We start from the raw sequence: 20,499 nt of genomic DNA, 5'->3' as shown, positions 1-20,499 counted from the left end.
TACATAAGCTGCACAAGACCATGCTGATATGTGGTAGCAAAGTAATCATCAGCACCTCTTCCCTCCTGTGACAGGTAGATATGAAAGGGAAGTATTGCAAGGCTGCTAAGGGTAAAGGCTTGTTAATCACAGCACAACATTTGGTTCCTCAGGGGTCCCATTCCAGCTCCTCACACTCCTGTGCAATCCTCATGAGTAGATTTTCTGTCCAGGGAAACCAGTCGCTGATGATGGCAGCAATCCTTCCCACTTATCCAAATACAGAGGCAGAACATAATTGGGAACATGTTCTGTGGTGCATCTGGGCTCTCTGGTTTCTATATAAAGAAACAAATATAAAAGAACAAAGTAAAAAGTGACTCAGGCAATAGGGACATTAAAGTTGACCTGAGCTAGAACTAAATGGAAATTTCCTGCAAAAAATATTGCTTTTCCTGAGGTATTTATTTCAGCAAAATACCACTGGCAGGAAAATGTTTCATATGCTAACTGTATAATCAGCCAATGTGAAAAAAGCAATTTTACAGAGGCACAGGAACACTTGAGGAACAGATTCATTTGACACACCACATCCTTGTCTGCCTTTGTTCACGCTATATCTTTTCAACACTGCAGAAGGAGAGAGTCACAAGATTTGTAAGAATTTTCTCTGAATGTAAAACCTGTTGAAGGAATTAAATGAAACTGCCTCTAGGGTTTGCTCTACATGACAAATCTAAGGACTTTAACTTAAATTGAATAGAAACAAAACAACTGGAAAAAAAACCTTTTCATTCTTTTTAACTGGGTATCATTAGTTTCTTTTTTTTCATTAGTAGCTTGATAATTTTGAATAAAAAACAATCCATCAATCTCTATTCCCTGTTTCAAAAAAGTCAAAAAATAGAATTATTTTTGGTTAATTTTCATGTTTTTCCTTCCATTTTTATAGGAGTATTTTTGAAATGAATTAAATTGACTTTGCCTCATCCTTTAGTCAGTGTCCTCTAATGTGGAGACTAGATGACTAGAGATTTCATTGGTGATGGATGTTTTAATTATTTGGTTTTCTTACAGAAGTTTTTGGTAATGATAGCAATAATGAGTATGACTCCTGAGATTCCTTCACGAGGAGGAATGTATTTATATTTCTATAAAAATATGCAGTAACTATCAGATTAGTGGTCTCTCTGCAGTACTGTTTCTCCCTATATATAGGAAATTATCCTCTTACTCAGGAAGAATAATTTCCTCATCCACTGCAACCTTGTTATCCAAGGACAACAATCTCAGGAATGCAAAGTCTACATGTTGCCAGGCATAAAAATAAAATAGAAGCAAACAAGACACAGTGTAGTTATCACACAACAGAAGCAGCATCACTTAGCTGATGGCTACCACAATGATGAACTCCAGAGAGAAAAGCAGACTAATTATTAGCAGAGTAAAAATTAGGGTTTGCATGTTAAAAAATAAGTTAGTTTGGTTCAATAAACCCTGAAATTCACTCTAGCTTTCATTGAAGACTTGGTATATTTCACATTCTACTTTTTAGTATATCTAAATTACTGCCATTTATCCCCGGATTGAACTATAAAAAGGTATAAAATAGTGCCATCTAAAATCACACGTAAATTAAATTATCCAGATTTGCTATATGGATAACTACTGCTCAGAGGGTATCTAACTGTCTAATTGATTAACCTTAAAACCTAAATAAAATTACCAAGGTGGCATACTTATCTCCACATAAAATTAATGGAGAAAGTTAAGATCCTAGATGAGCTGAAGTGTGTTTAAGTACTTTGGTTTTGCCATAGAAATCAGATCACCAAAATGTAGTTTGAATCTAGTGATGACATACACCAGATGACACACATGATGAGCTCTCAGGTTCTAAACTACAACTTCAAATATTTTTTTTCTCATTCATAACACAGGAAGATAGGTTTCCATGCGAGGCATTTTTTTTTGGATGACTAAAATCAAGCAGTATGAATATCTCCTCAGAAAAAATATTCTTTATGACTCAACAGCTACTTTGGGGTTTTTTAATAAATTTTTGGAGTTCAGTGCTGGATGTTTTCCACTCTAGCTAGAAATCTACAAGCGGGCATGTGACAAACACTGCAAGACAAATATGCACAAGTACATACTGTCCCTAACATCCTATCCACCATGATAATCATCATTATTCATTAGAGCTGCCTAAAAAGAAAAGAAACACAGCAATCCATGATACATGAAGAGTTGTTCTGCTCAGATCTGCATTTTTGCTGAACTTTGTCATGACCTTGAATGCAAATCAGTCTGGGATGTATGTGTCCTAGAGATTTATTGCTGTGGTTTGGTCCAATCTTTTCTTAATAAACTGAGTCAAAAATAACTCAGACAGCTCATTACTTATAGCATGATACATTTTCCCTTTAATTTTGGGGATGGCAAATGTCTTCATTATTCTTAGAGCAACATGTGCTGTGTGATACCTACTGTGCCACAAAAGCCAGTCTAGTCCTCTGTGCACCATCTGCTAAAAGAATAATCACCCTGGGAAGTATTTGTCTTTGGCGTCCTACCTCACACTATTTTCTGCCTTGAATGTCTTTCACTGCAATAATGTTTGCTTAGCCCCGAGATTTATCTTCCCTGTTCTTCGAGTATTATTTAGAGTTATTAATAAAATTGAAATAATCTCCTTTGCCATATTTGGGTTGTCTACAATGTAACTGAAATGAAACATTTTAGAGAGTTACCTCAATGGAAACTCCATAGCAAAGAAAATTCTTGTGGCATTAGCATCAAATGTGCTATGCAAAGGAATTGTTTTTCTTTAAGGACTTTTCCAGTAAATCACCATAAAAATAGCATTTCTCTTGATGTTTCCATTCTATACTAGTGTATTTTTGCCAACTTTTTTATTTAAAAGACATTTTGTAACATAAAGAGTATTTGCTCAATTTTAATCCTCCATTTGTTCAGTGCTTTATACCTAGTCAGAGCCAACAATGACTGTTTCATTTACATTTTAGTAATAAATCTGCATTTCCAGGGGCAGCATTAGACTCACTAAGAAGCAGTGGAATTGGTTTCTTTATCACTGTGGTCCCTTTATGCTGTCTGTTCTCTGGAAATTGTTAACTCTGCACTGTTCATTAGTCACTCTTCTCCCTTGCCCAGCATTTGTGGGCAGTAAGATATGTAAGCACTTGCTACACGTACACAGATGTGACTTATCTAGTAAGTTGCACCTTGTTGAACACTGCAAGGCAGTGGTGTGTCATCTTCTGTACTAACACTCATGTTAACATTTTCCGTTTCCAAAGTTAAAATAGATCCACAAAAACTTAAAACAATTTGCTTTATCTAAGATCAAAATGTAATTATTTATTCTCTCATACATTAGTCCTCACTTTGATGGCAGATGGTTGTTACTTTTATAACCGTCAATTTATTATTAGAAATTTTCTTACTTGCATATTCCTGGGCAGGGATCTCGCCTCACTTGTGCCTTATTCCAGGACTAAAAGGAAAATACTGTCTAGACATCTTACTTTGATTTGTTTGAAATCCGTACAGAATAAGGGAACAAATTTTTTCAGAGTAAAACTGAAACTATACTAACCACAACTTCATAAAAAGCAATGAAGATCTTGTCTCCTTAATTCATTTGGACACAATACCTCTATCATACCATTATTCCACATCCAACTCTTTAATTGATCCCAGCAATAAAGATTTAAGTTACTTGGATCCTGTTTTTTTCTTTTCAGCATGCCATAATTCCCACTGATTTCAAATTAATTGTTCAGTTCTCTCACTGTAGGGCAAACAGACAGATCACACTTAGGCACAGCCATCTACATGGAGTCTGCAAGAGTTTCCATCACAGAAAGAACAAAGAAAGAACAAGAAAGAAGATAGTAATATTCAAGTATGTTAATAAATAAAACCCCAAGGAATTGGCATGAAACATGTCAGTCAATCAGAGTAGTTTGAGGCAACACAACCAGTATGATGCTAACAATAGCCAGAAAATACATATTTTAGCTAGGAATTGCGCAAAGAATGACTTAAGGTTCTATTAGTATTCATGGAAAATGGTGGCATTCTTCATAAAGGACATGTTAGTTTTTGTTCTTTCATGTTGCTAAACCCATATCCTTTTCATGGGTTTTTATCCAAAATATATTGTCTTCATGCTTTCGACAAGTGGGATCAGAACACCTGCTTCTTTAGCCTTTTTATGACTGCCAGGAATTAGCCGAACTCTGACTTTTTAACTGCCTCTGAGACTGGGTATTTGAGGCACCCAAAACAAAAAGGCATCCTCTTGGAGCAAAATTTTATTTCCCTATTTTTATTCCATTTCTGTTTTTTATATTTATCCAGTATTTCCACTGAAATATTGGAAGAGGCCTAGCTTATGACTTTCACTGTGAGTTTTTTTAACTATTAACACAAATTTGAGTTTTGAAGTACTTTGTATATACAGCAGATAGAGAAAAAAGTCCTAGAATATTGTTTCAAATATTAAAGGCTTCAAATATTAAAGCCTTTTCCCTACTCACAGGACAGAGGTTCTAGAGAAATAGAGAACATGGATATGTTTTAAGTTCCATTATGAATTCTAATTTTTGCATCAAGGTGACTGGCTGCACAGAATCATAGAATTTACTGAGTTGGAAGGGGCCCACAAGGATCACTGTGTGCAACTCCTGCCCCTGCACAGGATGGCCCCAAGAGTGACACCATGAGCCTGAGAGGATTGTCTGAAAGATTCTTGAACACTGGCAGTGGCCACTTATGTGCTGTGCCCACTTTCCTGGGGAGCTGCTCCAGTTCCCAAGCAGTCTTTGGGTGAAGAACCTTTTCCTGATGTCCAAACTAAACCTGCCCTGAGAGAACTGCAGGCCATTTCCTCACCTGGTCACCACAGAGAAGAGGTCAGTGCCTGTTCTTTTGCATTTCTTTGCTGAAGACCTCAATGAGGCCTCTCCTCAGTCTCCCCTTCTCCAGGCTGAACAGACCAAGTGATCTCAGCCTCCCCTCATACAGCAGAGGAAGGGTTGGTCTCTGATGGCACATTTCTATGCATTACATGCTGGAAGTTACTGTTCTGAAGTGACTACTTTTTAAGGAAGAATATTTTTCATATAACTTTTCCATATGCTACTGTATAAAGATGGAGAAAATGAGAATCAAAGACACAATCCAAAAGCAGAGGGGGGAAAAGTGCCTATGGCAATATAAAAAGGAGCAAAAGCAACATGTTCATACTATTAATTTGCAACTTACTAGAGGGGAGGTGGGAGACAAAAGACAAAATAAAATAAAAAAAAAAAAGAAGGAAGACCTATAATGTCTTGATGTCTGAAAATCCCACTAAGAAAAGAAGAAACCCACAAAAGACTAAGCAGGAAATTATTTATTTGAAAATCTGCTAACAGCACTGTTACTGTAGCAAACACTGATGACTGGCTGAACACTCTCCTCAGAGAGTTATGCCTTTGTTTTTGCTAATATATTTATAAATTGTGTCAGAAAATGGGTAAATAATTTTGCAGGGAAATCCTCTTGATTTTTGAAAGTGATCATCTCCGATCTCCTTCTTGTCCTTTTCTACTTATATCCACTTCTAGTCCCCATCTTTACATGTTTTACTCTGAAATAAAAATGTAAAAAAAGTGTCTGTCAGATCTTACCTTAAATGAAAATCTAGAGATGTAAGATTTAGTAGGCAGATGAAGATTTTAACATAAATCTGTTTAATTAAACACAAGAAATTAGAGAAAAAAATACTTACTATTGTTTGTATTTTATTTAAGCATTTGTGGAAGAACAAATCTCTACTCAAAATATTGTGCATCTATAATTAATTGAACTTGCCACAATTAACAGGAATATCTTTTACAACTCTCTAAGAAGAAAGTTTTATTATGAGACCACTTTAGCACTGACATTTATTCCCAGGCTCATGGCATCCAAATGTTAGATAAACACTGCTCCACAAAAAGGAATCTGAACAATTTGTTCACACTCCAAATGACTTTGTTGACTTAGGTAGGAGCTTGTCACTAACATTTAACAAAACTACATGCCTGTTTTTAAAAGCTGACAAAGGCCACTTCTTTTCATATGCAAAGCCTGAGTGTTTTTTCCAGTTACCTGAAAGCTGCACTTTTGCAGAATACAACAGTGGGTTTTGGCTCATCTCCTTTCAAACCTTATCAAAACCATTTATATTTGAACAGTAATGGATGATGTGCTCATGCTTTACCAGGTATTTTCATTACTTTATGACAGCCAAGGCTCCAGGAAAAAAAAATCTAAATATGATTAATGATACAGCAGATTCCTGTAATAGTGGTAAAATATGCAGCCATCTAAAAAGGCACAGAAACAGTTTTGCAATGATGAACTGCCAAGGAGATTAATTCCTCTAGAACACTTGCTCTGTGCCACATGTGATTCTCACAGTCACATAAGAAATTCCTTCGATGCTAGCAGGAGTCAGTCACTGCTCTGTGTACAATCCATTCCCTTGTAAACAAGCCCTTCTCTCTGCAGACATGCCTGCATGGTCACGGTGTGAAGATGAATGACTTAGCTCAGGCTTTGAACAGTCTTACATGGCTGCCAGAAGAAAACTGGCTCCTATCCCAGTCTCTTGAAATATACATGAAGTCACTTGCAGATTGTGTGTATTTGAGCTTATAGATGTACCTCAACTCCTTCTTTGTCAAGTCAAAGTGCCACCAAATCAATAGTGTCAGCTTCTGCCACAAGCCTACCACTGCAGAATGCTGAGGAACTTCATTTATGCAAACTTCATTCCGTTAGGTGTAATAATCTATTGAAAGGGATTTCAGGGTACCAAGTCCGTGAGTTCCAAACCCAGCACCTGAAGAATTTTAGAAATTTCTTTGTGAGAAAATGTCCTCTTCTATTTTAATTTTGTATTCCACATACTAGTAATAACACCATAAAATTTCCCAAAAAGGAGGTCTGGAAATAATTATTGTTTTCAAAACACACTCAGAATACAAAATGCCAATTAAATGTGTAAAGTAATAAATAGCACCAATAGTATTAAAAGGTATGCTATTTTCTTCTTTCCAGTCATCTTCTGAGGATACAAGACACAAACTGTGAGCTTGAAAACTTTCAATTTGAAAAACAAAATATTTTCTGGAGAATAAATGGAAATATACCCATAAGGGCTGAAATGACAACAAGAGCAGCAATTTATAGCATGCAAAAACTCCATCTGCAGATGTTTTCAGTGCCAAAAGGCTGAGTTTGGTTTAAATGAACATAAACAGTTTGATTTTCATTGCAAGTCACAAGTTTTCCTAGTTCATGCTTTATTCCCCCAGTGGAGATTAATGCAGACAAATTCTTTATTTCACATTGACATTTTCTAGTGTCATACAGAGATATCACACCCCTGGGTACCTATGACCTTTCTCACATTATGAAGAGAAAGGACTACATGGAACTTTTTATAATGAGTTCAAAAGCAGCATAATATAGACACCAATGAGAACAATGCTCTTGGCAAACAGAAATAATGAAGGAATCATCTAACATGGAAACTTCACCACATGCACTCAGAGCAGAGCAGAGGCAGAAAAAACCTCAAAGACCAAGTTATACCTGACTTACAGATGGGTACATAAGTACCAAGATTACACAAAAGAGGAAACACACAATCTCCTGACTGAAAACTGCAATAAGTCATCAGAGCAACTCACACAGCTCACAACCTCCTGCTTGTCAATCTCTCTCCAAAGGCACTACAGATAATGACAGGCTGCAATGTGAGTAAATATTTCTGCCACCTTCCTGCCACCTTGAACAGGGGATGACAGCCCCCTTCACATGGCTACACATCATCTGGCCATGGCACCAACATCCTTATCATCTTGTGCATCAAAATCACTCAAGGACTGCCCAAAGGACTCTGTGACGCCTGTCTTAGTAAAAGATTTTAAAAAACTAAATCCCTACTTCCTTCTTCAAGGTATTATGACTTTATTGGCTGCTTAGCATCAGCCCCCTACCAGCTATAATATTTTAATATACGATTGCTAGTAACACAGTAAAACAAGAAGAAAGCCATATGAATGTTGTCTATGGGCATCCCACAGATTAAAGGAAACTGGTTCATGAGTTGGTCCCAAGCATTATTATATTTGTGTAGTAAAGACAGAGGATATCGCAGTGGCATTCTCCAACTGTCAGAGAAACATTAGACTATTTGCTTTTAGTGCAATACACATACAGTACAATAAATAGCTCTACCAAAAAGCACTAGAGCAACTTGTGTGGAAAATTCCTTGTGATATCGTTACAACCTACACGTTGAATTTAGTGACAAATTCAGTTGCATCCAAAGTAAACCTGATCAACAGAACTTAAGAAAAGTATAAATTACTGGACATGTCATAGTCTCACAGACAATACAAGCTGTGCCCAACTATAGAAGACACTCTGTATTTAAATATTTTTTACTATTTTTTTTGCTTAGTACCTGAGTTTGTTCAACTTAACTGGCAGCTGTATGAGAAACAAGAAAACTTAGTCTAGTAACATCACAAGGATCATTCAGATTCAGAAACTGAGAGAGCAGCAAATAGTTTAATGCGGAGTTTAAGGACAAACAATATCTTTTTTTATTTACATTACTTCCTTAGTTTTCAGAAAAGTATGCACAGAACATCTGCTAGGAGCATAAAGGGCTGTAATCCTTTCTATGGTGTCAGGCCTTATGTGACAAATCACCACAGCACCTCTAAGAGGCATATAATCAGAAATTACAGATTAAGCTTCACTCTCACACTGAATGGAAAATGTCTGCAGAGCTAAAGGAGAACAAGGGTCAGTAGGTCTCTGTGAATTAGAAAGACCAGGCAGCATTGTTACATCAGCTAACTAAGAGAAAATTTCCCTGCAAAGATGAATGCTAAGAAGATTTGAAGTCATTAAAGGAAGCGCTCTAGCTCATGCAGATTCATTCAGTTTGTAGTGGTCCATAATACCAGACATACAGGTCAGCAGCTGAATAACCTGGTGTGGCTGCCACACACAGTGACTGCAAATGCAGTCAGAGAGACACCAAATATTCCATCACATAACTTGAGTATTGACCACTGCAAAGACTCTCAAGACACACTGTCCCTGTTTGTTGGGTTATGATTCACACTCATCTTCTGTAGCAACTGTAGATCTAAATACTGGATTTTATATCCCACTTGGAATTCATAGATATGCCCATTAAAGGAGAACTTTTTATTAAAAACTTCACAATTTCGACACCTGAATGAAATTCATTATTCCAACACTTAAGGCAGTGACTGAATTTAAACCCTGAGATTAATTTTCAGTTAATTGCACAGATATTAAGAGTGATCACAATAAGGCTGGCGGCTCTTACTATTTTGAGAACTCAAGATAAGTAACTACTAAGTCTTATTTCAGCAATGTTTGAAAACTATTTTCATGTTAAATGAAAATTCACTACCATACTGAATAGCAATATCATTCATAATACAATAGAATGCAGAATTTCAGCTAAGTCTCCTGAACATCACAAAACCTATTTTTAAACCCCTGTTTTCAACTTCTGTGCATTTTAAAAAGCTTTGAGGAATACAGATATTCAAAAACATAGTTATCCTAGGCAATTATGGAAATGATGTTAGCACTATGGAAGCATAATATTTCCATTCATCTCTTCCACTTTCATAGAACCATGGAAGAAGAAACATGTTTCATTTTCACGCTGAATGTGCTGTCTACACAATGAGCTTCATTCATTAATTTTCAGAAGAATATTTTCATGTCTGATAAGTAGCATTTCTGGGCCAATTTTACAGCTGTGTGTCAGACAGAAACAATAAAAAGGCAAGTTCACACTGGATTATTATCCAATCTGATCACACGTTCAAGAATCAAACATCCATAAATGATGTGATCTTTTGCATTTACAAATATTATGTGATTTCTGTATATTCAGCTTGTTAAATATTTTCAAAATCAAATGTAATCCATCATTCTTTTTTTTTTCCTCTAAGTCCATTCATCTGCATCATCCAACGGAGATCAGCTACTTCCTTTGTATGTCGGTTTGTGCCAAACTTTTATTCCCTTGAGTGTGTTTTCTTTTTCACACACCACCATAAAATTTTGTTTGGAATGTACTAGAAATGCTACTATAATTTGGATAGTAATTAGAAAATTCCTCCTCATAAGATTTATGTTATTACCTGAAATGGATGTTCTACAGCAGGAGATCATCTGTTTTGCAAAATGTCTATTATGCATCTTGTACTGGATTTCCCATCATTCAATGTCTTTAAGATGCTGATGATGTGTGAAATTACATATACAAGTGTGCTAAAGATATCTGTCAACATCTAAAAAGCCTCAGATGTACCAGGAGCCAAATTTAGGAACCAAGCTCAGTAAAATATTCTGTTTATCTAAAGGGATTTTAAAAGAACAATTTTGCTAAACCTATTTACTTCTTTACACTCTGCTAAGAGAATTTAGTATTTATTACCTTCATTTTATTTTTCCCCATAGAACTCAGCAGCATAGATCCTCCTTCCTTCCTGCAAAATCTGTCATTACATTATGGATTCTATAGATTCATCTCTGTATCTGTGTCATATATTTATTTTAATAAATAAATATATGTGATCCAGGAAAAGAACCACTGCGCCCAGCTGTATTCAAGCAGGACCAAGTACTCTCCTTACACTGGAACAAACTCCCTTTTATTCTAGAAACATGACAAAAGGGTAGCAGTACCACTCCTCTGCCCCACTCTTGCAAAATAACAACCCCACTTTTGAAACAGGGACTGAAAAGACAGTTATTAAAGAAACTGAGATCAAAGGCATGTAATTCAGTCCCCATGACTTAACAAGCAGTCATGCACCAAGTGAACACAGTAATAACCTATGTATGACACCACATTTAAAAGAATTACAAATTTAGTGCAGAATGAGAGAAAGAAAAATGAGTACCTTGCAGATGACATGGCAGGTTGAGACAATGAAAAGCTGAGATTCTGGGAATAGTATCTATAACCCCTGAAAAACAGCAACACCGCAGTCAGCTATTAGCGCTCCATCATCCTGTATCCATCCATAAACATGGCACACACTGACACAGCATACACAGGAGCTTTGGCACAACTTGCACAGATATATCCTTGCTTCTAGAAAGGCCATTCATTTATTTACACAGGAGACCCCCATTCCAGATTGACAAATAAAATAGGTGCTTTTCAAATCAGCCTAATGATTTGTTCGCCCCTGATATGCAAAATTTTGTCCTCAGTGGTAAATAATACGTTATCAAGATGCCCAATTATTCTTTCTGTTTAGCAGGCAAATGGGAATTAGTTCAAAGTCATACTACTAATTCTCTGTATAAATAATTTGGTACACATGTTTAAACTGTCCATGATGGGCTTCTGGGTAAGCAAGGACACACACACCAATACATACAAAATTCAAAACCAACACAGATTTTTCTATTTTCTAGACATCAAGACGAAGTAGAAGTTAAATTACTGCTTGAATACATGTAGTCACACAATTAAATGGGTGCAAATATCACTCTGTAAAGTTATAAATAGCAAAAAATATTGGTTTTTAAAATGTTTATAACAGCAAAAAGTGAAGTTACATAATAGACTTTGAAAACGGGGTACAAAGATTTTAGAATAAGAAAATCACAATAGAAGTTACAGTCTTATATGTATCTGAGAAAGAAAAATCCAGTTTAAGCCTTACTGCCAATGGACAGAGAATTAAGGGTAGCATCACAAAGCACATGATAAGCCATTTCCTTCTGTTAATTCTGTATTCCAACCTGTCTTATTGGGATCCTTCCAGAGGGTAATTGTAGACTGCAATACCAAGATGGGAAGAAAAGGTTGACAGTTAGCTTTCAGTACTATTGTACTGTCTCAGTCTATCACAATAGACCCCAGTTTGGTTTACCACTGTTTATCTGCATTTATTCATAAACAATAGAATGGAAATATAAACACATTCAATGCTATATTACAAAGAGCTTCTAGTGAGAATGAGACAAGTTTTGTTATTGTCATGTTTAAACATCAGGCATTGAAATAGACTTTTAATTTTTCTTTGAATTTTAACACAGATAGAGGAAAAAGACTTTACCAAGATATAAATCCAGAATCACCCATTATTTCTGAGACACATTGAAAATGCGCTACCTCTCTGAAATATCCTTACCAGTACTGAATCTCTGCTGGACTTAAAATCAAAACTTGCAAATAACTTTCCCTGGGAAACTGACAGAGGTGAGGAAACATCTTAGAAAAAAATCTTGAGAAAGAGGCAGATGACCAAGCCAGCAGAAACACTGTGCCAGATGCACAAAGAGAGTGAACACCTAATTTTCAGAGTAGTTCTCAAATACATAACTTAGATTTTACAAAACCACTTTTTCAGATACCACTTTTCTTGAGGCAGCCAGGATTCTGAGTACATTAACTGGAAATGATGTTTCACTTGTATTTTGCATAATTCTGGCACCTTTAACATAGAAGACAGTAAGGTTCATTATGTCTTTTGACCGAGGAGCTACATACATATGTCATGAAAAGAGCCTTGATAACCGGGCTATAACCTAGCCCTGGAACAAGGCACTCTCCTATGAAAATTGCTTCTCAAAGTACAGAATAATTATAGGCTAAATAAAGAAAAGGCAGAAATATCTCTACAAGCTGGTAACCAGAGCACTGAATATGGAATGGAGAGACTTGAATTCAATATTTTCAATGGCTATTATTTATTCTACATTCTCATATATTCTACACTCTCAAGAATTCCTTACTGACAGATCCAAAGTCAGCTACTTTAACATATGCTTACAGAACTAGTCAGAGATTCATTCTGGGGTGAAACTATGAGAATTTAATAAAAATTTGGATTCAGTCCTACCTAAGTATGATCTTTAATCATCTACATTCTTTTAAATCAGCCCATCTATTTTACACTCCTGTCTCAGGTTAGAGGTCCATATTTATCTACAACAATCACAGAGAGGGCCTAAAGACTTGTTAAACAGTCATGGTTAACTTCCAGATCAATAAAATACAGCAAGAATCCTACTCAGAGGAGTTCAGGTTCTCAAGACTGAGTAGAACTTCAGTTCTGAAAATCAGCAGTAGTGACTAATTTCTCCCTGGTTTCAATAACAACACTTAGTGAGAAATGAGGCAGGTTTACTTTTAGCTCGAGTCTGAAATAGCATTGTCAGTAAGAATCTATTGACTTAAACAGGCTTTGGAAAGAAATGTAATACCAGAAAAAAACATACTCATAGGTAACCCTCAACTACTTGACTGGTTTGTTATGCAATTATTTTATGGTTAAAATGCTGATATCTGGGGCTCATATAATGTTAATAAGCCAAAATACACAATGTATAGTGAATCAGAAAAGCAAATGTGTGTAATCTGTCCTTCTCAAATGTTTGGTGCTTGTGAGAGACAGGGATGTTGATGGTGGCAGGCTCAAATATTTGGCCATCTGTGGAGGTGGCAGGGTGCTTTGCTGGGACCAGGTTTGCAACCCCAGACAGGCAGGAGGGCAGGTTTTGAGGACGTAATGGCAAAGTCTCCGATGTCCATAAGACAGAGGGGTGAACACTTGCCACCAGAGGCTCTGGGGTTTGAGCCAGATAAGGGAAATGGATGATGATAAGCAGATCCTGCAAGGGATAGTGCTTTTTGATCATTCCAGTGTCCTCCCCCCAGCCCAGCCTGGGAAAGGTCACATCCATATGGGACATTCACATTCACACACGTCGGCCTGAGAACGTTCATCCTTTCTCACTGGGCACAGCTGGCTCAACTGCACTGGTGTAAGAGGCACCTTCATGTCTTAGAAGGGCTCCTAAACCATCAGAGACTCCCAAAGAACCCCCCAGACTCACTTCTGGGGCCTTCCAGCACAGGACTGTGCATGATCCACAGTGTTGAAACAGACAGAGTAAAACTTCCACCCAGGGCAGGCAGTGGGGTGTTTCCCATCTAACCTCAGGTTATTTTAACTAATTGTGCCTTATGTTTCATGGAATTTCCCCACTCCTGGTGGATCAAGAATGCAACCATCACTTTGGCAAACAGATATTGAATCTGCAACAATCAAGTTTCATCTCTGGATCAACAGGCGGTAATGTCTTTCTACTCTTATCCTTTCTCTTTTTTTTCACCCCCATACATTTTCTGAAGTGTTATTTTTTATTCCTTTATATTGATGCATTTCTGTAGATAATAACATCCAAAATGGCTACACACCTGCTTTCCATTGCAACAAAACTGTACTAAAGTAAACTGTTGGAGATTTTTTCAGGGATGGCTTAGAAGGCAGCTGTGAGGAGCAGGTTCTCACAGCCTGTTTCTGTGAACAGCAGAGGTTCTCAGGTTATTTTTAATTACAGGTAAAAGTGACAAACATGAAGGCCTTGAGAGCCTTGCACATCAGAGTTCTCAGGCAGCTTTCTCATAACAAGTGGATGTTCTATCTTTGGCTGTTTTGGGAAAGCAAGAATAATTTTGAGAACCCAAATCTTGGTATTGGAAACATAAGGAGGGGTTGGTATGTTATCTCTGACCTATTGTGAGCTCAGATTTTGCAATATGCATGAACTTGATTAACACTGTTATAAAAGGTGACTGATTGATCAATAAAGTGGAGTCGATGGCTGACCAACACAAGGTGGGTCGTCCCCCTCTAACTTCAATATATGGTGAACTTCAATATATGGTGACCTCCTTGACGTGATATTGCAATACCACGAGAAGTTGGAGTAAAGGGTCGGGTTCCGTGTCCAAAGCTGCAGCCGGGACAAAGCAGCCGGAACAGCAGAAGCATCAAGAAAAAAAAAAAAGCGAAAAGAAAAGTCGCCGAGAGACGCCGTGCTCCAGGTGGCCGTAACAGACGGGCCCGGCCGAAACGTGTGGCACGAAGCCTAGAAAGAGCTGCAAAAGCGCGTGCTATTTAGAGGTAATGGGAAGGCAAGCTGCATATGATTTTTTATTTGTTTTTTTACAAAGGGGACAGATTAAGGGGATGAATTTGCAAAAGGATTTAACGGGACTTTGGACTGATAGCTATGCTGGAGGGATTTTCCTTATTCTCCTTACGGTTTACGACTTAACGGGATGGCGTGAATTCGGTGATTTATCATGGGAGAGCGATAAACCTATCAAGATGCTCAGCAAGCTGCGGGGGGCTGTGGCGGAAGCCGAGCCAGCTGCCGCGAGAGCTGCCGCAGGAGCTGCCGGAGAAGCCGCGCCGCGCGCCGAGAACCGAGCCGAGCCGCGGGGGGAGCCGAGAGTGGCCGAGCCCCGCGCGGAGGAAGCCGCCGCGGCTGCAGCGTGGACAGAGAGCACAGCAGCACCAGCAGCGCCGCGGGCATGCCAAACCTGGCCCCAGCGGGAGCCGAGCGGAGCCGCTGCCGCGCCGTAAGACCAGAAGTTTGTTTTCGCCCGCTCCGACATTCGCAGGGAGCCGTGCACCGCGGGGGGAGTGGGGCCGCCGCGGGGGGAGCAGCCGTGCCCCGCAGCCAGCGCCAGGCAGCTACCACCAGCATCCCAGCGCAGAAGAAGCCGCGCCGCGCCGAGCTCAGCGCGGGGGGGCTCGATCCCTCTTCTGACACACAACGCCGCAAGACCAAATTAACTCTTGGTAGCTCTGCTCTAATTTTAAGCTACTTAAATCTGTTATCTTGGTTTATATGTATTTCATACTAATTCTTAGAAGCTTTGGGTTTCCTTTTTCCTCTCCTGCTCAGACTAGTAGTAAGCCAGGTGAGAGAAGACTGCTGCTGTTCTGAAGTGGTTGATTTAGCTTGTTGATTGAAAACTTAGATTTGCAGTTTTGTGGTTTACCAAGAAATACCAGGACTCACTCTCTTCTGCCCCTTCTTCAGCAGTGTTAGTAATTCAGTGATACAAGTTAGTTACTAGCTTAGAGTGAAGCTGAGAAAAGTGGGCACACCTTTTACCTTTCCTTGCTGCTACAAACAGGGCCTTAGCTATGAGGGGCCCAGGGCTGGAGTGCACTGGACTAAAGCTCCTAGACTCTCTTTCTCTCTTGTCTGTGCAGTTTCTGTTCTTGCCATGTCTATGCTTGGCTGCAGGTAATCTGGAGTCTAAAATAAGAGCCTGCAGTGGCTTAGGCTGCTTTAGCTTTCTTCTCTTAACTTTTAGTTATCTTTTTGAGTTTCAGAACGCTTCAAATATCCACTTTCTAATAATAATAGTTTCAAGAGGTTTTGCATTTCAAAGTGCAGACAGATCTTTCTATTGAGCTTTGGTTAGATCCTAAATGCTGCTTTTAAAGATTTTAAACAGTGTCTTACTCCAGTGGTATGCAATGTAGCTTTGCTGTTCCCTGAAAGCTAATTTAAGAGTGATAAAGAAAAATAGTTTTGGTATAGATTAAAAGTTTTACTGAATTACTAATATAGAAGGTAATGCATAAACACAAACTTTAAATAGTGTATGTGTTTTAAAGATTTAAGCTAAAAAATGTCTATATTACACAAGGAAAACATCTGTTGATGTGTTTCCTCAAAGAGGCATTTTATAAAATTGCTATATAATTTTTAAATAAGAATTGTTTCCTTTCTCTGGATCCAAAGGAAATGTTTCTTTTTTAAAAGTGGTAAAGTGGTGTTTCCTACTCCAAAGCCACTTTAGAAAGCATAATAATAATATAAATAAAATAATAAAATATTAAATAAATAATGAAATAAAATAATGATAAATAATAAAATGAAATAATGGTAAATAATAAAATAGTAATAAAATATGAAATAAATAAGATAAAATAATGATTAATAATAAAATGAAATAATAATAAAAATATGAATAGAAAATTTGAAATAATTAATAATTTCAAATTTTGGTTAATAAAAGCATGGTTTTTAAAAGCATGTGATTAAAAAAAACATACAGCATCTGATATTCATTTTGGGATATCACTTGCTTTTTATCATGATTGCAAGCAAGCAAACTTTTGTTGACCAAAAGTTTTGTGTTAAAATTAAAATTATATTAAGTATAAGTTATATAAAATTTAAAATCAGCTGATTTTGTTAAAATTAAGCTTAGGTAATGTTTTGTTAAGTTTAAATATTTTAAGTATTTTAAGTCTAATATTATTTAGTTTAAGTGATGTTAGATAGATTTATGCTTTTATGATAGGCATTTATTTTATGACCTGTGTGCAGAGGGTAGTTGTGGACTTTAGAGAGATTCTAGTTAAAAGAAACAATTAGAAGTATTTGTGAGTAGAGTTATTTTTGTTTAAAATATATCTGCTGTTTAAGAATAGAAAACAAAGTTTCTTTAGCTTATTTTTATGAATTATATTAGCACACCTGAGTTTTGTTTAAGCTTTATAGATTTTTATGTTACAAAGAGTGTGACAGCCCATAGAACTTTTCTGATTCTTGTTTAAGTTTTGTTAGAGTTAATTGATTTTACATGTAAGTTTTGTTGGTCTTAAAATAAGTCTGTTAAGTTTAGATATTTTAAGTGTTTTAAATGCATGCAAATTTTTCACTACTCCAAATCAACCAAGGACTGAGAAATAACCCAGCTGATGCCATTTGAGCCAAAGGATTACAGTCTGTAAAACTGATCTTGAACTTTTCTGAGAAACCCAATTAAGAGGTGGATGTGAAAACTTCAAGGACACAAACATCATTTTTCAGACTCGCCGTTCGCCTCCTCCCCAGGTGCACATGAGGGAGGACAGCTGACAGCTTTTAACCCTTTGGAGTAAAAGCCATTGCTCGAACCATGGCTGGGGGACCCTATAGAGATACTGAGTGTATTTTTGAATGTTTTGTTTGTTTTGCTTTGTATTCTTGGTGGTATTCAAGATATGGTCAGAAGAATAATATAGAAACCTAGCATACCAACCTCCTTGTGCAAAAAAAAAAAAGAAAAACCGGGAGTTGTTGGAGATTTTTTCAGGGATGGCTTAGAAGGCAGCTGTGAGGAGCAGGTTCTCACAGCCTGTTTCTGTGAACAGCAGAGGTTCTCAGGTTATTTTTAATTACAGGTAAAAGTGACAAACATGAAGGCCTTGAGAGCCTTGCACATCAGAGTTCTCAGGCAGCTTTCTCATAACAAGTGGATGTTCTATCTTTGGCTGTTTTGGGAAAGCAAGAATAATTTTGAGAACCCAAATCTTGGTATTGGAAACATAAGGAGGGGTTGGTATGTTATCTCTGACCTATTGTGAGCTCAGATTTTGCAATATGCATGAACTTGATTAACACTGTTATAAAAGGTGACTGATTGATCAATAAAGTGGAGTCGATGGCTGACCAACGCAAGGTGGGTCGTCTCCCTCCAACTTCAATAGTAAACCATATATATATATATATATTTGTATATAAATATCAGTCATTCAGCGTTATTTTGTTCCAAGGGAAACCTAAAGGTTTAGTAGAGCCCCCTGAGGAAGCTAAAAAAAGAATCTAAGTTACCCTCACAGACAGGGATGGATTGTAACAGTGCTCTGTTCAGAAACCTCTCCAGTGTTTAAAAGTTTATTAAATTAAATATAATGAAACAAACGGAAACCTGTTATGCTTCACTAATTAACAGGAAATGTCAAAATTAAGTGCAGTAATTACTTGAAATTTTGTGATTGTTTATTTGACCATTTCAAATGACTTTTAAGGAAATAATAAGTTCAAGTGCAAGGTAGATTGCCTCCTGGAGAGGAATCTCACTTTAAATGCCAGTGACTTCATTCAAGATGCATAAAAAAGACACAAGGTTTTCATGGGAAAATGATAGGCATTTTTTACTTCAATTTCTAACTAGCATTTGAAATAATATAATGAGAAAGATATTAAAAAATGTATTTGAAATCTTCAAAAGGACTGAAGAGTTGTACATGTAGCTTCTGAAGAGATTTACATTGGATGCTTCCATCTTTTTTCAAGTCTCTTAAATACTTGAGACTCTCTCTAAAAGAGTTCTGTTGCTAGAGCCATAGGCAGAGATCCTTCTAGGGTGTCACAAATTTGAAGTCTTAAAAAGAGATCATTTGGAGCTATTTCCCAAACCTGATTTCAATCACAGTAGTACTAAAATATGATTCTACTATATTGGCTGACAATATTTAACATTTCTACTGCTAAAATGGTTCAACATAGACAGTTATGAAAGCATTTACATATTATCTTGTATATCTCTTAACAGTTGAGCACAGAGAGTAGCATGGAGAATACAGATGAGAAGAACATGAAACAGAAACTGTGAGCTTGAGTTGTCAGTAGGTATTATCAAATCACCTCTTATCTCTGTCATTGACAACCTCAGCTCCTTTGGTCTTCCGTTCTACAGGTACTGACTGATTTGCAGTGTTACCAAGTGATTTTGGGAAGCATGTAAGGTAAATACACTAGACAGTATACACAGGGAAAAAAAAAAAAAAAAAAGTGTGTCTAGTATTAGTCTAGTATTAAAAACCTTTCCACAAAGAGGTTATCAAGAAAAAGAAAAGTATACAAAAGTTTCGGCCCTGCACAAAGCACCATAACTCTAATGAGTTTTTTGCACCATTTACTGAAACCTCAGAAAAATTAAGCACAGCAGGGATCTCTGTTGTCATTAGTTACAAGACTAGGATACCACACACTAGCAGTAATACCATGAGCTTTAAAGTGACCACATTGTTACAGCAAAATACCACCTGGTATTTTCCCCTGTTTTTCCATAAATGACATTTATACACCAGAGCTGCTCTAATAATCTATTCACAAAAGGTGAAAACACTAAGCAGATGTGGGTCAAAATGAATTGCTTACATGGCCTGTCTATGTTTCAGACAGGCAAATTAAAGTTTAGTAGAAGTAGAAAAGCACAGCATAAGAAAAAATCACAAACAGAACAAACAAACAAACAAAGCCAAGACTTTACCATCAACCAGAACATATAAGTTGTGCATCTAGAAAAAAGGTACAAGATTAAGGTTTTGGAATCATAACTTGGAGATCTCAAAACAGCAGAGACTGCTTAGAAGATCTTCTGACCACAAGATGCACACCACTAAAGACATATGCCACTAAACAAGACAAAGCTTTTATGAAGGAGTGAAAAAGGAAATTGTAACTTTTTAATTCCTCACCTGAATATGCACTTTATAATATCAAAAGCTGAGATTCACATTTGTAAGCCATACCTCCGTTCCCATTAACAACTGCAGTATTAGTAAGGGTTACATTTCTTTTTTTAAAAAAGCAGTGTTCTGTAGCTGCTGCATTACTCACACCAACAGAACTGGTTCTGTTAAGTTTACCTAGAAAAAAACAGCGCAGGGATAAATACTTGGCTGACAATCACAAGACCTAAGTTTCAGTCATCGATGTGACAAACAGGTGGTGTTAGGCAAGGTCACTTGGATTAATTTTTATTCTCTTCAAGTATTAAAACTT

At 37.1% G+C, this 20,499-nt stretch overlaps 1 long non-coding RNA gene across 1 annotated transcript in view; it reads right to left on the bottom strand.

The window, feature by feature from the left end:
• Nucleotides 1–20,499, bottom strand: part of LOC102060436 (uncharacterized) — a 177,503-nt gene that overhangs the window by 87,829 nt on the left and 69,175 nt on the right. The window contains exons 5-8 of the long non-coding RNA XR_012580425.1: nucleotides 20,193–20,363; nucleotides 11,866–11,902; nucleotides 11,013–11,078; nucleotides 56–317 (exon numbers count right to left, since the gene is read on the bottom strand). This is a non-coding gene — a long non-coding RNA (uncharacterized LOC102060436). The remainder of the gene's footprint in view (nucleotides 1–55; nucleotides 318–11,012; nucleotides 11,079–11,865; nucleotides 11,903–20,192; nucleotides 20,364–20,499) is intronic.

The sequence above is a fragment of the Zonotrichia albicollis genome, chromosome 5 (genome assembly GCF_047830755.1).
Source record: "Zonotrichia albicollis isolate bZonAlb1 chromosome 5, bZonAlb1.hap1, whole genome shotgun sequence".
In the NCBI taxonomy this organism is placed as follows: Eukaryota; Metazoa; Chordata; class Aves; order Passeriformes; family Passerellidae; genus Zonotrichia; species Zonotrichia albicollis.
The sequence above is the reverse complement of the archived record's forward strand: the minus strand, read 5'-3'. Positions and strand labels throughout refer to the sequence as shown.